This window comes from Mesocricetus auratus, unplaced genomic scaffold (assembly GCF_017639785.1).
Source record: "Mesocricetus auratus isolate SY011 unplaced genomic scaffold, BCM_Maur_2.0 Super-Scaffold_100013, whole genome shotgun sequence".
Taxonomy (NCBI): Eukaryota; Metazoa; Chordata; class Mammalia; order Rodentia; family Cricetidae; genus Mesocricetus; species Mesocricetus auratus.
The window spans coordinates 65,517,176-65,537,862 of NW_024429196.1; positions in this window are offsets into that span (position 1 = coordinate 65,517,176).

Genomic DNA, 20,687 nt, shown 5'->3' on the forward strand with positions numbered 1-20,687 from the left:
TTTTGTTTAGTTTGTTGCCTCAAACAAATCCACTTGCCTCTGCCTCCTGAATGCTAGAATTAAAGGCATATACCACCATGCGTGGCTTTAATTTTTGTTTTTCGAGACAGGGTTTTCTCTGTGTAGCCCTGGCTGTCCTGGAACTCCATTTGTAGACCAGGCTGGTCTCGAACTCACTGAGATCAACCTGAGTTTGCCTCCCAAGTGCTGGGGTTAAACACGTGGACAACCCACTGCCTGGTTTAAATATTTATTTATTTAATTTTATTTATGTATTTATTGTTTTTTCGAGACAGGGTTTCTTTGTATTGTTTTAGAGGCCACCAACGCCCGTCAATATTTATTTTTAATGGAAAAAAGAAAAGAAAAGAAATAAAAAGGAAAGGAAAGGACAGGAGTGCTCCTAGGTATGGTGGAGGAGTAAGTTTATTGACGATAAAAGGGAGAGCCTAGCCAGGACAGGGACATCTGGGAGAGTCCAGAGTGGTGGACGTGAGCAGGCCGAACAGGGCCATATGGGGAGGGGGAGTTGGGGTGGACGGGTGTAGCCACACCCTGTAACAGGCAGAGACTGAGGGAAGCGGTCAGGTCTGCTTTAATATGTTAAATAGGCATCTTAGCTCTTTGTCCACGGTTGAAATTTTATCATATTTACCGTGTGTGTGTGTGTGTGTGTGTGTGTGTGTGTGTGTGTGTGTGTGTGCCAGGCCATGTATGGAGGTCAGAGGGCGACTTGAGGGGATGGATTCTCTCCTTACACTATGTGGGTCCCGGGTATCAAAGCACCTTTACCTGAGGAGCCGTCCGTCTGTCCATCCATCCATCCATCCATCCATCCATCCATCTTTCTTCCTTTTCCACACCTCACTTTTAAAAGATAAAACATTATTATTCACATAAATATCTCTTACCAACGCTTCCCAATATGAGAAGCTTTATAGGCTACAAAGTCTGTCGTGATTAACCTTCCCTCAATGAAACTTTAGGGATCTGCTTTGAACCCACAGAAGAAATTAAACGCACAGTTAAGGCTGATTTTCATCACCAGGTTGCATCCGGGAATTGTCGTTAAAGCCGTCTCCTGCTGCCTTCATTAAAGTCTTGATCTCCTGTTTCAAATTTATATTCCTTTGTGGGTTTAAGGCAGATATTGGATATCCTTTTAATCTATATTTATTAGGCAGGCTATTGATGAATCTGATTCCATCACAAAATTCATGCACAGTGTTCTGACGGCCACTCTGGTGGGAGTCTTAAGAGAATACAGTAAGTGGCCATTATTCACAGAGTATTTTATTCACAGAGTAAGCGGCATATTTGAAAACAAAACCATTCAAGTTAAAAACATGGACCACCCACCAACCCACACACCCACTTTCAATTGCATCTTGAAGCTGGACTTGGTGGCAAAGACCTGTAATTCCAGCGCTTGAGTGTGAGGATAACAGAGAAGATCAAGAGAGTGGCCTTCTGTCCCCACTAACCTCCCTCCCATAAAATGCCTCCTGGTTCGGAAGAAACTGCAGGAGGAGAGGAGACAGAGGCCAGCCTGGAGCCTGCTCTGTTTTGTATCACAGAGGAGCTAGTCTAGCAAACGTCCTCCCTACCAACTGGCATCTAGCTCTGCTCAGCAATGGAAGACACTGGGAAGAGATTTGGGGAGCATTCGGGAGGGAGCCGGAAGTCAGAGTATTTCTCTCCCTTCCGGCCTTGTGTAGGCAACATCTTGGGCAGTTAACTCCAAACCCTGCATTCAGGGTTTCAGAGCAGACCCCAGGTATTAGGAACTAAAAATAACACACCATTCCAGCTCTGCATCTCCAGTTGAAATCCTACCCATTTGCTTTCCCTGGTCTCCCTGTTCACAAGACCCCTGGCAAGTCTTATCCTGCACTGTGAAAGGGATAGCCCTGCACTGTGTGGATGGCTGTGTGGGTCACAGGAGGAGACTGAATTCAGTAGCTATTCACTGGACATGTTGGGGTAGGAATGCACATTGGACAGACCTTCCAGGGGAAATGAGGTGACATTTAGTGGGCTTACTTGATGCTAGGCCTGGAAACCAGTTTTCCTTGTTGATGTTTGGTTTTTGAGACGGGGTCTTATATTGCAGCCCAAGATGGTCTAAAATTCACTGTGTAGCCCAGGCAATCCTCCTACAGCAGCCTCCAAAATGCTGGGATCATAGACATGAGTTGCATACTATATTATTGCTTGCTTAGACTACAATTTGGGAAGGATTGTGCCAGGGCAAGTAAAACGGGGACAAAATCTCAGGAGAGTGTCATGAGATTTTTCTACAGAAACCCATAGGAAACACACAGGGGAGGCAGGAATATTTTGTCAGGATGAAGCTACTGCCCAAATGGGAGCCAGGACCCAGACAGAAGTACCTTGTGATATACCAGTGATAGCAATAATAACCTGAGGTCTCACTGAGGCCCAAATGGCATGCCTTTATGAACATGATGTCACCCCTTGTCTGGTCATCTTGTCCTATTTTGAGAAAACAGAAAGTATCTTCTATTGCTTTTATTGTTTGAGTGTAAGCTGTGTTGTTTTGTTTTTGTTTTTATTGTCTGTGTTTGAGGTCAGAGGACAATTTGCAGGAGTCATCTCTCCTTCTACTATGTGAGTCTGGAGGATCAAACTCAGGTCAGCAGGCTTGGCAGCAAGTGCTTTTAGCCACTGAAACAGCTTACGAGCTCTTGTTTGTTTTTGAGACAAGGTGTTGCTATGTAGCCCTGACTAGCCTCAATCTGTCAGCAATCCTCCTACCTACTAGAATTTCAGGGGGCTGACATTTCAGGCATGAATCTATCCATATGTTCTTCCGTTTTTTTTTGTTGTTGTTGTTGTTGTGGTGGTGGTGGCGGTTGGGGTCTGTTTGTTTATTTTTGGCTTAGTTGTTTGGTTTTATTTTTTGTTTTGTTTTTAAGTTACAAAATCTTACTACGTTGACCAGGCTGCCCTCCAACTCTAGGCTCAAGTGTGCCACAAGTCACTTGTTAGAATTAACCCTTACAGTTGCTAAGTATGTGGCCAGGTCACCCAGCTAGCAAAGGTTAGTAGGGTGGGATCCAAAGTTGAATGTGCCGAACCCCAAAGGGCACTCTGTGAGGCAAATGCAACCCTCTGCCTTCATGAAACTGTTCTATTAACAGTTAGCCAGTTGAGATGGCACTCAGGAGGCTGAGAGGAGGATTAGGGTTTGAGGCCAGACAGGTCTGTACCAGCACTTGGGAAGCAGAGGAAGGCAGAAATCCTGTCTCAGAAAAAAAAAAAGGAGGGGGGGGTAACCAGCATATAACAGTTGGTCAAAATGACAGATCTAGGCGCTAGCAGCCAACAGAATATGGGTATGCACGGAGTACCCAGAATATGTAACATATAGATAGGTCAGCTGGACCTGGGCTGATGAGCTGATGCTGAAGTGTGGAGTGCTTCAGGAAGTCTCTGTGTGGGTTTCACACAGACTCTTCAGTGAGACATGGAGACACAGGACTGCATCCTGGCACAGGGAGGTGGCAGGAGTGGATAAAATGCTCTCTACAGATGATCTTGAAGGATGAGAGTCCTTGTGAGACACCAGGCCATTGTTAGGTTTAATAACCTCCTCCAAAGGACTAAATGGCACTCCAAGTTTTCATGGAGTAAATATGACCCTCAAACTAGCAAGGTCTACTAACCTACTTTGAGCTCAAGGCAACTATCTTCTTTTATGTTTTCCGTTTGTTTGTTTTAACTTTCTTCCTTTTTTCGACCCTGATAGGCAAGATCATTGCTTTTCTGCTTGAAAGAAAATAATGAGGGGCCGGGCGTTGGTGGCACACGCCTTTAATCCCAGCACTTGGGAGGCAGAGGCAGGTGGATCTCTGTGAGTTCGAGGCCAGCCTGGTCTACAAAGTGAGTTCCAGGACAGCCTCCAAAGCCACAGAGAAACCCTGTCTCGAAAAACCAAAAAAAAAAAAAAAAAAAAAAAAGAAAATAATGAGGACCAGGCATGATGGCATATGACTTTGATCCCAGCACTCAGGAGGCAGAGGTAAGCCTGGTCTACAGAGTGAGTTCCAGGGCTACACTGAGAAAGTTCCAGGACAGCCAGGGCTACATGGTGAAACTGTCTGTGTCCAGGCAGGGAGGAACACAGTGGGGAGTGGGAGGGCACAACAGAAAGAAAGAAGAAAGGAAAGTGGGGAAGTCAGTTGTAAAGGCACATGACTATGCACAAGAGACACAGAGGCAGGACGATCAGGATTCAAGGTCATCACCCACTATAGTGAGTTCAAAGCCAACCAGGGCTACAGACAAGATCCAGTCTCAAAAAAAAAGAATTTTTTTTTGGTTTTACTAGGTAGGGTTTCTCTATATTGTTTTGGAGGCTGTCGGTCCAGCCTGGCCTCGAACTCACAGAGATCCGCCTGCCTCTGCCTCCCAAGTGCTGGGATTAAAGGCATGTGCCACCAATGCCCGGCTAAGAATTTCTTTTAAAATTCCAAATTGCAAAAGTATTGCTTCTAATGGAAAATACTAATCCTTACTTTTCTTATTTCTACATACTTCTGTGCTAAAGAAGTGAGGGGAGCTATCTTGCAAATAGAAGAAGACCTTTTCTTTGTATTTCAGAGCCATTCAATTATCAATATTGCCAAAATCAATTCAAGCACAATCCTCCTTAAGGCTTTTTTAAACACAACTGCTAACCTGTCTGATGTTTGGCTTGTACATTTCAAAACCTGTCAGTTAAGCCTTACTTCCTGTTGCCGCTTTTCTCCCAAGCTACAAATCAGAAGAGAAATTATGTAGCAAATTGGAAAAGCGCAAGCTACACTTGATGGCAGTACAAAAGATTGGCTGATGGGTCTAAGACACTCCAGTCTGTGCTCTGGAAAATGAGAGTGGATTAGAGCGCTCATCTACTGGCAGCCTGTAATGAGGTTGCACCTCCTGAGTTCTAAAACAAACCCATCCGTTGATGCCCCTCCAAAGCACACCTGTCCTACTCCAAGAAGAAGTTAGTCAAACCTGTTGTTTGCAGATTTTATAAGTTAAGTTCCTCAAAGTTGTTGCATTGCTGGCAGTGAATAGGAGTGGCTCATTAAAAATATCTTGGATAAATGAGATGGTTCGATGGGTAAAAAGAGTTATTGCCAAGCCTGATGACTTACGTTTGATCCCTGGACCGCAAATGGTGGGAAGAGGAAATATATTCCCAGGAGGAATCCTCTGACTTCCACATGTGACACATGCACACACATGAACAGTATTAGTAGAAAGGTAAGGAAATAAATGTGTTGGTAGAATGCTTGCTTAGTATGAACGAAGTGCTGGGTTCAATCCCCAGGACTGCAAAATAAGTGAGTAAATAAATAAATCTAGGTGTGGTGGAATACTGGCGTGAGTTCAAGGCCAGCCTGGGCTGCATAATGGGCCCATGTCTCAAAATGATGATGAAGGAACAGTAGCAACAGTGGAAAGGCCAGGCATAATCACACCTGTAATCCCAGCTTGGGAGGCCAAGACACATCTGTGTGAGCAGGAGCCCAGCCTTGTCAAAATGTCAAGTTCTAGACCAGCCAGGACTACACAAGAAAACCCTGTCTGACTAACAAAGTAAGAAATCTTATATTAATTATGAAGTAACATGTAAGGAAAACATTTAACTCAGGTACATTACTGAACGACCAGCACTATCTATAAAGTCTATACCTTTCCGAACCGAAATATGGTATCCAGGTATCCATTAAACACTAACACCCCAACCTCAGACCTTGGCAATTGCCATTCTATTTTATTTTCACCTTAAGTATTTTTTTCTTCCCCTGAGACAGGGTTTCTCTGTGTAACAGTCTTAACTGTCCTGGAACTCACTTTGTACACCAGGCTAGTCTTGAACTCACAGAGAGCAGCCTGTCTATGCCTCCCCAGTGCTGGGATTCAAGGTATGTCTACCACCATGCCCAGCTTGCTTAGGGTCCTTTTAGAGACAGGATTTTCCTGTGTAGCCCTATCTCGCTTAGAACTCACAACATAGATTACTGGTACAGTGCAGTAAGTCAGTACTTCATTGTAATTTAAAACGACTATTCAAAAACATATTTTAGAGCACAGTTTGGTTTTCAGCACTGGTGACTGAACCCAGAAATCTATAAATGCTATCAAGCACTGTATCACTGAGTTTATATCCCCAGTCCCCTAAATGATTTTAAGGCAAAGACTTGAGCCCTAATGGAAATGACTGCTGGGATGTGGATATGGGTCTTGATGACCCTATTCTTATGTTTACCTACAAGACCCCTCCCCTCAGTCTACAGGTATTCAATAAATGGTAATGGAATGATCAATTGACTAATTCCTTCTGGTCAATGTATTTCTGAGACTTCACAAAATCTCTTGTCCAGAATAGTTTTCTGTAATGCATTGTTTATTTGGTCTAATGCTTCTCAGAATCCACTAAGCCAGGGCACAAATCCTGTTATTAGAGTGAGCATGCAACTCTACAGTTGCTTTGTCTGTAATACACACTGAATTCCTTTTAGTTGTGGAGAAAGTGGATCCAGGGAAACCCTGACGTACCGGCCTACCCAGATGTCAAGCACAGCACAACCAAACTTCTATCCACTCGTTTTTGCAATTCATTTCAGGGTTAATTGTGTGTGTGTGTGTGTGTGTGTGTGTGTGTGTGTGTGTGTGTGTGCTCCATGACTAAGGTCCCTGTGTTCTTCCTGTTGTTTAACTTTTCTAGGATTCATATGTAGCATTTGTTTATGTGACAAATGTACTACTTGCATGTATATGTGTGTATGCGGGGGCATCACAGGTCGATTTGTGGCAGTCGCTTCTCTTCACCATGTGAGTTCTAGGGATTGAACTCAGGCTGTCAGTGTTGGTACCAAGCACCTTTACCAGTTGAACCATTTCACCAAGTTCCTCTGCCCTCAACTGTTTTTTTTATGTTCATTGGTGTTTTGCCATGGGTGTCCAGTTCACTGGAACTGGAGTTATAGACAGTTGTAAGTGCCATATGGATGCTGGGAATTGAACCTGGGTCCTCTGGAAGAGCAGTGAGTGTTCTTAACCACTGAGCCATCTCTCCTCTGACCCCTGTTTTTTTTTTAAACATGGTCTCTGTATGCAGCCCTTGTTGGTCTGGAACTTGCTATGCACAACAGACTGGCCTCTAACTCACACAGATTCACCTCTATCTCTGCTTCCTGAGTGCTGGGATTAAAGGCATGTGCCACTATGCTTGTCTCCTACCCTTTTGATAGACAAAAGGTAGCCTAGGCTGGCCTCCAACTCACAATGTAGCAGAGACTGGTCTTGAAGTCCTGATCCTTCTGCCTCCACCTTAGATGTGCTGGGGTTGCGGGCATATACCACCACACCTGACATCCAGGGGGAGATTTAAATGAGAACCATACTATGTTCTGAATATTGCATGTTCCCCCCAACTTTGTTTTTGTTTTTCAAGACAGGGCTTCTCTGTATAGCTTTAGAGCCTGTCCTGGAACTCACTCTGTAGACCAGGCTGGCTTTGAAATCACAGAGATCCACCTGCCTCTGCCTCCCAAGTGCTGGGACTAAAGGTGTGCGCCACCACCACCTGACTGCTCTCTAAATTCCTATGTTGAAACTTAGTACCAAGTGTAGTGATATTAGGAAGTGGAGCCATTGTGAATCAGTTAGGTTATGAGACCCAACCCTTACAAACAGTCTTTTATAGAAGAGGTACCCTTGAAAAACGAAACAACAACAAAAAGGAACAGATCAAAATTCCACAACAAGCTGAGCATGATGGTGCATGTATTCCCAGCACTCAGGAAGCAGAGGCAGGTAGATTTCTGAGTTTGAGAGCAAACTAGTCTACATAGCAAGTTCCAGGCCAGCTAAGGCTTCATAGAGAAACCTTGTCTCAAAAAAGAAATGTAGCTGGGCAGTGGTAGTGTACTCCGTTGATCCCAATACTCAGGAGGCAGAGGCAGTGAGTTACAGGAAAGCTAAGGCTGTTACACAGAGAAACCCTGTCTCCAAACCACCCCCAAAAAAATAAGAAAGAAAAAAAAGGAATGAGAAAATGAGGCAACAATCCTTGCCTAGTCTATGCAGATTTTTAGATTCAATCCTCATAATCCAAAAGTAAAAAAAAATATAGCCACAGAAGTGGTCCTTTCCACTTGTACCATGTGAAAACACAAGATGAAGGCCGGGTGTTGGTGGCGCACGCCTTTAATCCCAGCACTCGGGAGGCAGAGGCAGGCGGATCTCTGTGAGTTCGAGGCCAGCCTGGTCTACAAGAGCTAGTTCCAGGACAGCCTCCAAAGCCACAGAGAAACCCTGTCTCGAAAAACCAAAAAAAAAAAGAAAAGAAAACACAAGATGTTGCCATACGGGAACCAACAGTGAGCCCTCTGAAGACACTAAATCAGCTGGTATCTTCATCTGCATTTCTAAACCAAGTCTAAGATCGGCTGTGTGTGACATAATGAATATTAAATAGATGTTAATTTCCTCTGAAATGAAGACAGTATTGTAACTTTCTGTTTCTCTGGTTTTTTATTAATTTAGTTTTTACTATACTTATTTATTTGTGTGGGAAAAAGGAAGGGCATGTGCACACCATGGCACTCTGGTGGTCGGGGACAACTAGATGAGTCCGTTCTCTCCTCTCTCCTTGTGGGTTTCAGGAACCAGACTCAAGTCATCAAACACTTTTACCTATTGAGCCATCTTGAAAGCCCTGTCTTCGGTTTTTTTGAAACACAATCTCAGTAGCCCAGGCTAGCTTAGAACTGCTGATCCCCTGGCCTCCTCCTCCCAATTCAGAGATTTCAGAGAAGAATTACTATGCCCTAGCAACTACTGGATTTTTTGTTTGTTTGTTCCTGCTGTTTGTTTTTAAATCACAGTCCCATGCTGTACTAACTCACTATATAGCCCAAGCTATCTTCTAAGTCATGGCAATCCTCCTGCTCAGCCTCCTAAATGATGGAATTATGGGTAGCACCATACCCAGCAGTATTGTGACTGAGTAAAAGGCAAGGTCTTGCTTCATAACCCAGTCTATCCTGAAGTTCAAAGTCACAGACCTGCCTGCCTCATCCTCACTCACCCCAGGGCTGGAATTACACATGTGTGCACTGCAATCGCCATCCGAAAGCCCTTCTTAGGAGACACAGGACAGTGTGTTGGTGTTAAATGGCATCCACAGGAAGCCAGACCTTGACTTGTAGTTCAGCTTGAACCACAGTGCTGAAGTCTGAGCAGGCGTCCCTTGCCCTGTTCCTCCAGGGAAACCTGAGATGTCTAGATGAGCCCATAAATTACTATTGATGGATGCTATTATTTTGATCAGCAGGGACCAGGGCATCCCAATACCCCATATACTTGATTGGATGAAGGACTTTATGTAACCCATTTGCTGACAAATTGTAATAATGCAAATGCTTTTTAAACCTCCCTTTACACATCCTAGATAGGCTCTGTCAGGGAGTACACTAGAGAAGCAAATGTCCTAAAATACTCTGCTGCTTTTAGACCCTAACTGATGTCCGAGACAAGGCCATGGACTCAGCTCTCACAGTTTCCTTTGCCTCGAAGTGTCACTGGTGTCTAGTGAGTGCTGTTTCAAAGAATGACAGCAATTCTTACGTAGTTGGAACTATAGTCTGTGACTGTGCTCTGGGAATGGAAACCATGATTACAATATTCTAAATCCAAGGCTGAAGTAAGAAATGCCTCCCAAGTGTGTTTCTACTGCCTTCTCTCTAAATTTTTTGTCACCAACTTTACTATTGCAAAGTCACAAAATGTGAGCCAAGAACAGTGTTTCATACCTGTAGTCCCAGACACTTGTGTGTGGGGGGGGGGGGGGGTGGCTGACAGGGGAGGATCCCTCAGCCCAAGAATTTAAGGTATCTGGATGACAGAGTGACACTCCTTTTTTTGGGGTGGGGGTATAGTTACAGAATATACTTCTTTTTTTTTTTTTTCTTGGTTTGGTTTAGTTTTTCAAGACAAGGTTTCTCTGTGCAACAACCCTAGCTGTCCTAGAACTCAGTTTATAGACTAGGGTGGCCTCGAACTCACAGAGATCTGCCTGCCTCTGCCTCTCAAGTGCTGGGATTAAAGGTGTGTGCCACCACCACCCGGCAACATCTCATTTCTTGACAAAGGCTGCTGACATGGTATTCAGGTGTATTGTGGAGGCCAGCCTACGACCCCTTTGACCTCATGGCAGGAAGCTGGTGGTGATTGTGGATATTATCAATTAAAACAGGGCTTTAGTTGATGTACCTTTCACCCATATAAGGAGAAAGGCCACACCTTTCAAATGCATGCAGCTCACTGACTTTATCCTTAAATCCAATACAAATGCCTGCCAGGAGTAGGTAAAAACAGCCTGCAAGAAAATGGGTACCACTGCAAAATGGGTAGTCACCAGATGAACTAAGAAGATTGAAAGTCGGCCGGGCGTTGGTGTCGCACGCCTTTAGTCCCAGCACTTGGGAGGCAGAGGCAGGCAGATCTCTGTGAATTTGAGGTCAGCATTGTTTACAGAGTGAGTTCCAGGACAGCCTCCAAAACAATACAGAGAAACCGGTGGCGCACGCCTTTAATCCCAGCACTTGGGAGGCAGAGGCAGGTGGATCTCTGTGAGTTCGAGACCAGCCTGGTCTACAAGAGCTAGTTCCAGGACAGCCTCCAAAGCCACAGAGAAACCCTGTCTCGAAAAACCAAAAAAAAAAAAAAAAAAAAAAAAAAGGAAAAGAGAAACCCTGTCTCGGAAAACCAAAAAAAAAAAAAAAGAAGATTGAAAGTCAAGATGATGGATTTCGATCATTTCAAAGTCATGAAGGCAAAGAAAATGAGGAACAGAAGAATAAAGAATCAAGTTTAAAACTTCAAAGAGCAGCTATTCTGAAGGTTTCTCCCTCTAAAGGTACTTGTTGCTAAGGCCCAGCATGATATACACCTTTAATCTCAATACTCTGGAGGACTCATGTGTGTGTGTGTGTGTGTGTGTGTGTGTGTGTGTGTGTGTGTGTGTGTGTGTGAGCGCTCACGCACACGCGCTCACCATAGTTTAAGCCTGGAGGCCAAAAAAGGACCTTGGGTGCCAACCTTTGTTTCCCAAAGCCAGGCCAGCTGACCCACAGGCTTCTCCTAAGATTCTCCTGTCTCTAACTGGGATTTAAGAAGTGCATGTTACATGTCTGGCTTTTACATGGGTTCTAGGAATTCAAAATCAGATCCTCATACCCATGTGACAAAGCAATCAAGTCATCTCTCCAGCCCCTGAGAGCAAGACTTTTCGTGCTGAGCTACTGGTGAAAGAGCGTGACGAGGAGGAGCCCTGCTCTGTCTGTCTGTCTGTCTGTCTGTCTGTGCTTTCATCAAAGCCTTAAATCCGGGCTTTGAGTTTGGTCATTGTTAGCTCTGAGGGAAGACATTTCATCTTTGCATACTCACCCTCAATTTAGGAGTTGCCTAAATCGTCTGTCTCAGCCTTATGCTTTTACTACTGGTGGTATCCTTTCGTCTGGATGGTTTGCTTGCTTGGGTTAGGATCATGAAGACCTTTTAAATAAAGGGATGTAATATAAATGTACAAATGTATAAATGAATAAATGCAGAGTCAGTGTGAGTGGGAGGCAAGGACATGTTTTAAGCAAAGGCCTTTTTTATTTTGAAAACATCAGTGGCAGCCCACCCCAAGCATGTCACCATCAGTGTCTTAGATGGTGGCAGCAGGCCAGCAGCCTACCCTAAGCAAGCCACTGTCAGTGGCTTGGATGGTAGTAGCAGGCCTGCAGTACATTAGAATCATGTCACTATAAAACAGGTAAGATTTTAATAACACCATGAAAATTAAAGCCTTCATTTCTACCATCCAAATAAAAAAAAAATTCCAGTCCCAGCAATTTGGAAGCCAAACCGGGAAGATGGCTTCAAGTTAGAGGCCAGTATGGGCTATATAGGGAGTTCTAAGCCAGTCTGAGCAACAGAGACCCTTTTTCTTCTTTTTTGGTTTTTCAAGAAAGGGTTTCTCTGTCCTGCAATTGGACAGAGCTTGTCTGGAGCCTGTCCTGCAACTCACTATGTAGACCAGGCTGGCCTTGAGCTCACAGAGATCCTGGGTGCTGGGATTAAAGCCATGAGCCACCATTTCCTGGCTTAGAAACCCTTTCTCTTTCTTTTCCTTTTTTTTTTTTTTTTTTTTTGCCTGAACCTTTCATTCTCACCTTTATTTATTATTCTTTTTTGTTTTTCAAGACAGGGTTTCTCTGTGGCTTTGAAAGCTGTCCTGGAACTAGCTCTTGTAGACCAGGCTGGTCTTGAACACACAGAGATCAACCTGTCTCTGCCTCCTGAGTGCTGGGATTAAAGGCATGCACCACCACGCTCGGCCTTTATTTATTATTAAAAAGAGGTGGGATGTTAGATGTGGCAGGTTAGGGATTACGGACACTGAGTTCTTAAAACTGCTTCCTGCTGACCTGGGGGGCATCGACCATCTTTGGGGAAACCTAAGAAGGCGAGGATGGTGCCACATCCTGAGTAGCTGGTTGCTCCATTGCAGTCCAGGCTGTGTGGAACTCTCTGGAGCCTCTTAGACCTGTTTGGATGGGTCCAATTTGGCTCCCTGGAACTTACAAGAATCCAGACGATGGTAGATGGAAGAATTTAGAGATCCTTAGTTGGAAAAGTGACCAACTTGAGGTTTACAGGTTGTTGGCATCTCAGCCAAAGCACGAGGAGATGCCGGGAAAACCTCCCCGGTTTCGGCACCATATGTTGTTAATTATGGAATAAGGCATGATGGACGGAGCACAAGCCATAGAGAGCATATTAACCAAAGTTTATTATAGAGAGACTGAAAGGGGGGAGATAGACACGACAGAGAGAGGAAGATGAGAGAGAAGAAATGATGAGAGGGCAGAAGACGAGAGCCAGAGACCCTTTCTTTAAAACACCAAGTGTTACAGCCTGTGAGAGGGCTCAGTGCTTAAAATTGTATACTACTTTTCAAGGACAAAAGTTTGGTTCCCAACACTCATGAAAGGTGGATCATGGGGGCTGGAGAGATGGCTCAGAGGTTAAGAGCACTGACTGCTCTTCCAGAGGTCCTGAGTTCAATTCCCAGCAACCACATGGTGGCTCACAACCATCTACAATTCAATCTGGTGCCCTCTTCTGGAAAGGTGGATCACAACCACTTGTAACTCCAGCTCCGGGGGACTTAAAGTCTCTGACCTCTGAGGACATTGACTTTACATGCACATACCCACACACACAGACATATGTTCAAACACATATAATTAAGATAAAAAATAATCCTTTAAAAATAAACCAAATAGGCCAGGCAGTAGTGGCGCATGCCTTTGATCACAGCACTAAGGAGGCAGAGGCAGGCAGATCTCTGTGAGTTGGAGGCCAGCCTGGTCTACAGAGCGAGTCCTAGGACAGTCGGGGCTACACAGAGAAACCCTGTTTCAAAAAACAAAAACTTAAAAAAAAAAAAACCCAGCCAGGCAGTGGTGGCCCACCTTTAATTCCAGCACTCGGGAGGCAGAGGTAGGAGGATCGATGTGAGTTTGAGATCAGCCTGGTCTACAAGAGCTAGTTCCAGGACAGGCTCCAAAGCCACAGAGAAATCCTGTCTCAAAAAAACAAAATAAATAAATACATAAACAGATAAAATACACCAAATAAATTGGCATGGTGCAATCCCATCACTTAGGAGTTCGAGGCATGCCAGGTAGTGGTGGTGGTGGTGGTGCACACCTTAATCACAGCATTTGGGAAGCAGAGGTAGATCTCTGTAATTTCAAAGCCAGCCTGGAAAAACCAAAAAAAAAAAAAAGGTGATAGGTGATATGGGTGATAGAAGCAGAAATAATACATTTAGGGTGAGGTGTGGTATTGAGGTGGAACCCAGGGTTTCAGACGTGCGAGGCAAACACTTTACCACTGAGCTACATTTTCAGGGTCTTCTCCTCCTCCCCCTCCTCCTCCTCCTCCTCCTCCTCCCCCTCCCCCTCCCCCTCCCCCCTCCTCCTCCTCCCCCTCCCCCTTCCCCCTCCCTTCTCCCTCCTCCTCCTCCTCCTCCTCCTCCTCCTCCTCCTCCTCCTCCTCTTCTTCTTCTTCTTCTTCTTCTTCTTCTTCTTCTTCTTCTTCTTCTTCTGCTCCATATCCAAGAACATACACAAAAGGGGTGTTAAATAGGCTAAGGGAGAGCACAAGAGTGCCAACAGAATTTGTCTGGATGGAAATGTCACTGCTCCCTTGACAAACCTTCTGAAACATGAGCAATGCCCATAGGACGTTTCAGTTCATGGGCATTCATGAATATGAAACCACCAGACTAGCAACATTGAGGGAGTCTACATACTTACTGGGAGTGAACATCCAGAAAAGGAAAGCCATAAATCATTTTAGAACATTACCAAGTCTAATGAGGGGATGTGATTAGTGTTTGTCCTCATTTCAGGCAGGGCCCTTCCAAAAATGAGGGCAGCTGCTCTAAGAAGAGAAGCTAGGGGCAAAATGGATCATAGGAAGTCAGATACGGTGTCTGGGGGTGTGGCTGAATTGGTAAAATACTCCTGCAGCTTGTTGGGGCGGGGGTCTAGGTTCCATCTCAGCACAGAATAACACCCCCAATCTCAACCCTTGGGATATATAGGCAGGAGGATCAGGAGTTCAAGGCCAATGAACTCTGGGCTACATGAGCCTATATCAAAAAAGAAAATTAATCAACAATATAGCAGTGGCTTTATTACACTGTAATTTTTAGGTTCAAATGTATTGTTTTCTCTAGTTAGCTGCATTTAGAAATCTCTTACCCTTATTTTTAATTTCTGATTGCATTTCAATAGCAATCAGTTATTTTAAAACATGAGTGAAAATTTAATTACTTGATATGAAACTAGAATTTCGATAAAATTTTTGACATTCAGACTGTGTGCTTATTTTATGTATTTGTGCCATCAGCTTGTGAACTCATGAATTGCTAAAGCCTTTTCAAAGAAACTGATAGCAAGAGGTTTCAGAGCCAGGCAGTGGTGGCATATGCCTTTAGTACCAGCATTCCAGGAGGCAGAGGCAGGAGGGTCACTGTGAATTTGAGGCCAGCCTTGTCTACAGAGCTAGTTCCAGGACAGTCAGTACTGTTTCACAGAGACACCCTGTCTCTAAAAACCTAGAGAGAGAGAGGTTTCAGGGAAGGGGGAGGCTATTTGCTTTCTTGTATGTAGTTAGGGTTGGTCCATCCCTTACATTCTAGATTCTGTTAGTTATGGGTAGAAGGGGTGTGTGTATTTAGATCTCTTTGTCCTAAACAAGGAGTTTCCGAGAAATAACTTCCAATTGATAATGATTATAAATAGTAGAACCCAGCTAGCTATGGTGGCATAGATATATACTCACAACATCTTTAAAGGATCACAAGTTCAAAGCCTCTGTTTCATAATGAACAACAGGCCCAGAGAGAGAGTTCAGCAGTTAAGGGTACTTGCTGAGCTTGTAGCTGGGCGTTGGTGCCGCACGCCTTTAATCCCAGCACTCGGGAGGCAGAGGCAGGCGGATCTCTGTGAGTTCAAGACCAGCCTGGACTACCAAGCGAGTTCCAGGACAGCCTCCAAAGCCACAGAGAAACCCTGTCTCGAAAAACCAAAAAAAAAAAAAAAGAGTACTTGCTGAGCTTGTAAAAGACTAAGATCTATTCACAGGCTGTGGTGGGTGGGTGGGATGGGATTGGGGGTGCATGCCTATTATGTCAGCACTCTGGAGGCAGAGATAAGCAGATCACTCTGAATTCATGACCAGCCTGGTCTACAGAGCAAGTTCTGGGGCTGTTAGACAGAGAACCCTGTCTTGGAAAAACAAACAAACAAAAAACAAACAAACAAAAAAAGACCTGTTCACAACTGCCTGAAATAATCTGTTCACAACTGGCTGTAACTTCAGCCCCAGGGGATTCAACACCCTCTTCCACTCTTTAGACATTTACCACTCTAAAACACACACACACACACACACACACACACACACACACACACACACACACACTTTTTTGTTTTGGCTTTGTTTTATTTTTTTAGGAGACATAGTTCCTCTGTGTAGCCCTGGCTGTCCTGGGACTCAAAAACATCTGCTTTTTCCTTCCTCCCAAAGCGCTGGGATTAAAAGTGTGAACCATAGTTGGGTAGTGGTGGTGAAAGCCTTTAATCCTAGCACTTGGGAGGCAGAGGCAGGAGGATCTCTCGGAGTTCGAGACCAGCCTGGTCTACAAGAGCTAGTTCCAGGATGCTCTCCAAAGCTACTGAGAAACCCTGTCTTGAACACACACAGCCCCCCCAAAAAAGTGTGAACCATCACTGCCAGGCTTCTTTTTTTTTTTTTTTTTTTTTTTTTAGAAAGTCTCAGTGGGTAGCCCTGGATGGCCTAGAACTTGCTTTGTAGACCATGTTAGCCAACTATAACTCACAGAGATCCATCTGCCTCTGTTTCAAGTGCTGAGATTAAAGGTGTGAGCCACCATGCTGAAAGGTGTTTTAAACCTTAAGGAGAGTCAATGACACTGCTCTCTCTTCTTTTTACATGGTATTTCAAAGTCTAAGAGAAACAGCTGTGATACTTTTTCCTTCCTTGCAATTAGTATGCTCCCAGGGACAGGTGTGGGAGGGGGAGCAGCTGATTAGGAGGCTTCATCCTTGATGACCTTCAAACCTGCTAATTGCCAACTAGCCCCCCAACAGAATTAGGGTATGTCTGTTGGCATCTTCACGTTTTTCTATATTTTCCAAATATTCCACGAGGGACCATTTTACCAATGAGGGATTAAAATTAGAAAAACTAATTAGGAAAAGAAAATATATTGCTGATGGAACTAGGAAATCTAAAAAGTCCAGGGGCATGTGTCAATCCAAGTGAAGCCTGTGAGGACAGGATGGGAACGCTGCTGTAGTATGCTCACTGAGACAGAGTTGTAGATGGAGTAGGGGTTAGCACAGGAACATTGCTAATGAGGACTAGAGAGACAACAGTTAAGAGCTTGTATTGCTCTTTCAGAGGGCCCCTATTCAATTCCCAGCACAAGTATCAGGCAGCTCACAACCTCTTGCAATTCCAGCTTCAGGGGGATCTGACTGACACCTCTGGCTGGCACTCACATGCACATACCTATATACACCCACACATCTTAAAAGTAGATAAATATGCTGGGCGGTGGTGGCGCACACCTTTAGTCCCAGCACTTGGGAGGCAGAGGCAGATGGATCTCTGTGAGTTCAAGGCCAGCCTGTTCTACAAAGTGAGTTCCAGGACAGCCAGAGCTGTTACACAGAGAAACCATGTGTTAAAAAAAAAACAAAACTAAACTAAACTAAATAAAAGTTTTTTTAGAGAGCCGGGCATTGGTGGCGCACGCCTTTAATCCCAGCACTCGGGAGGCAGAGGCAGGCGGATCTCTGTGAGTTCGAGGCCAGCCTGGTCTACAAAGCAAGTTCCAGGACAGCCTCCAAAGCCACAGAGAAACCCTGTCTCGAAAAACCAAAAAAAAAAAAAAAAAAAAAAAAAGTTTTTTTAGAAAGCAGGTTATTGGTAAGACCACTTTTTGGCTCAAGCCAGCATGTAAGAGATAAAAACAGGGTTTTCTTTTTGTGGGAACAACAGACCTTGGCTGGAGATCCACTTCCCTATCAGCCTGGGGGGCAGGCAGCTGTAAGACAATGTTTACTAAAAACATGTTTACTGAAAACAATCCAGTGTCCATAAGAAATGTTTACTGGAGCAATAAGTTCCTGAAAAGGGCTCTCCCACAGGAATGCCCTGACCTCGACCTTTCCAAAGACTAACCGCCTCTTTCTGACCCACCCAACACAGTCTCTGGTGTCAGAGCAGAACCAGCCAGGGGTAAGGGAGGGAGCAGTTTAAAGTTTTCTTTACATCGTGGTTGACTGGTTTCTGTATCATCAATCCCGACACCCTCTGCACATTCTCGGATACAGGCTGCGCAGCGGGTGCGGCACTTTTTCTTTCCTTCTTTCTTTCTCTCTTTCCTTTTTTCCTTCCTTCCTTCTCTCTTTGGTTGGTTTATTTCTTTTTCTTTTTCTTTTTTTTTGGTTTTTACGAGACAGCTCTGTATTGTTTTGGAGGCTGTCGGTCCAGCCTGGCCTCGAATGGTTGGTTTATTTCAAGACAGGGTTTATCTGTAGTTTTGGAGCCTGTCTTAGAACTCAATCTGCAGACCAGGCTGGGAAGCAGAAAGATCTTTTTTTTTTTTTTTTTTTTTTTGGTTTTTCGAGACAGGGTTTCTCTGTGGCTTTGGAGGCTGTCCTGGAACTCGCTTGGTAGTCCAGGCTGGTCTCGAACTCATAGAGATCTGCCTACCTCTGCCTCTGCTGGGATTAAAGGCGTGCGCCACCAACGCCAGGCTAGCAGAAAGATCTTAAAGTTAAAGCTAGCCTGGACTACACAGTCAAGCTGTTTCAAAACAAGCAAACAACAACAAAACAGTTGTGTCTTTGTTGACTGTCTTAGAAAAATCTCTGGAGCCGGGCATTGGTGGCACATGCCTTTAATCCCAGCACTTGGGAGGCAGAGACAGGCAGATCTCTGTGAGTTCGAGGCCAGCCTGGTCTACAGAGCAAGTTCCAGGACAGCCTCCAAAGCCACAGAGAAACCCTGTCTCGAAAAATCAAAAAAAAAAAAAAGAAAAAAGAAAAAGAAAACTCTCTGGAGAGAAGGAAGGAGTGGAAAGGAGGTCTAAATGCATGCCTTTCTCCCTTTATTCTTAGCACAGTTCAAAACTGAAGCATGACCTCCAGGAGATGGATAATGAATCCTGTTGTCTTGGTGCCCAGGCAGGATAATTCCTAGCTGGAATCCACATATTGGCCTGGTTTTGATTTTTTTTTTCCCCTGTTAATAAAAACAGGAGTATCTCAAAATCCTAGCACTTGCCATCAACCCTGACTGTATCCAGGTCAGTATGAATTATATGGGACTCAGTCTACAAACAAAACAATGATAAAGAAACTAAGCAGGAGGGGTGCATTGTGCCCAGACTGTGGCTGAAGGGCTACATTATAGGGCCCCTTCGATTGGGGCTGAATCTGAACAAAAACTTGAACATGGGTTATGGTGTTTGATTGCAGGAAAGAGCAGGGATCAAGAGAGGAAGCTGGGTTCTGGGACAGTAGCTATGTTGCTAGAAAGCTTGTCTAATATTTCAAAGGCCTTGGGTTAAATCCCTAGCATTATACTAACCAGGCGTGGTGGCACCTATCTGTAATTTTAGTCTAAGAAGGTGAAGGCAGGGGTCAGAAGTTCAAGTTCACTCCACTATTAGTACATTTCAAGTTCAAGGCCATGAAACCTTGGTTTCTTTGTTTGGTTTTTTTGGGGGGAGGTGTTTCAAGGCAGGGTTTCTCTGTGGCTTTGGAGGCTGTCCTGGAACTAGCTAGCTCTTGTAGACCAGGCTGGTCTCGAACTCACAAAGATCTGCCTGCTTCTGCTTCCTGAGTGCTGGGATTAAAGGTGAGCGCCACCACCACTCGGCATGAGACCTTGTTTTAATATATATATATATATATATATGCACGTGCACACACACACACACACACACACACACACACACACGGGTTGAAGGACAGGAAGAACCATGCATAGTGATGCATGTGTACAATCCTAGCACTATAGAAACCAAGGAAGGAAGACTATCTGAAATCTGGGGTCAATGTAGGTTACAGGAGACCTTGTCTGAAAAGGGGAAGGAAGGAAAGGCAGGAAGAAAGGAAAGAAGAACGGATATAGCAGTGGGTGATATAGCAGCATACAAGAAGCCAGGTGGACTTCATGTCCCTAGGCCTGCAGAGAAGCCTGAAGCAAGTTCCCAGCATTGTCCTCCTGAAGACCTACTGGGAGAACCAGCATTGTCCTCCTGGAGAACTACTGGGAGAATTATGGACCTTTCACTTCCAGCTCCCTACTGTTTGCCGCTTTGGAGGAATCCACAGTCTGGAAACAGTATTTCGTTTCCAAGTATACACAGGAGGGGGAGTGCACAGGAGGGCTGTGAACAGGAGGTAGTCTAGTCTATATAAATTGACTTGCACCCCACCTAGGCCTGCACATCTCAAGTACTATTGAAGTCAAAAGTCAGGCTGATAGGACATGAAGCATAAGCTACCTAGGACAACAGTGAGGTTCAAGGTGTGTGTGTGTGTGTGTGTGTCTGTTCATTTTATTTGGAGGAATATATGCATATCTGTCTGGCTGCTTTGTGAAGAATCGATTTCAGGACTGAAAAGACAGAAATAGAGAGCAATGAAAAGGAGTTATGAAAATGGCCCTGGTAAGGAGCTGATGGTGACAAAGCTGGCTTCCCAACAAGACAGAGTGGCTGTAGATGTGCCCAGTTGGTAGAGTATCGCCAAGCATCCAGGAAGCCCTGGGTTAGATTCCCAGCATTGCTTAAAACCAGGCACCATGACAAGCACTTGTCATCTTAGCACTTGGGAAGTGAAGGCAGGAGGATTCCAGGATATCTTAGACTACATGAGACCCTGTCTCAAGAAACAATCAAGAGGACAAAGTTGTTTATTGCTTTCTATAACAAAGCAGGTCACCCGGACAGAATTTTTGCAGCAGGTGAGTGAAGGGACCAGCCCCGTTTTAGC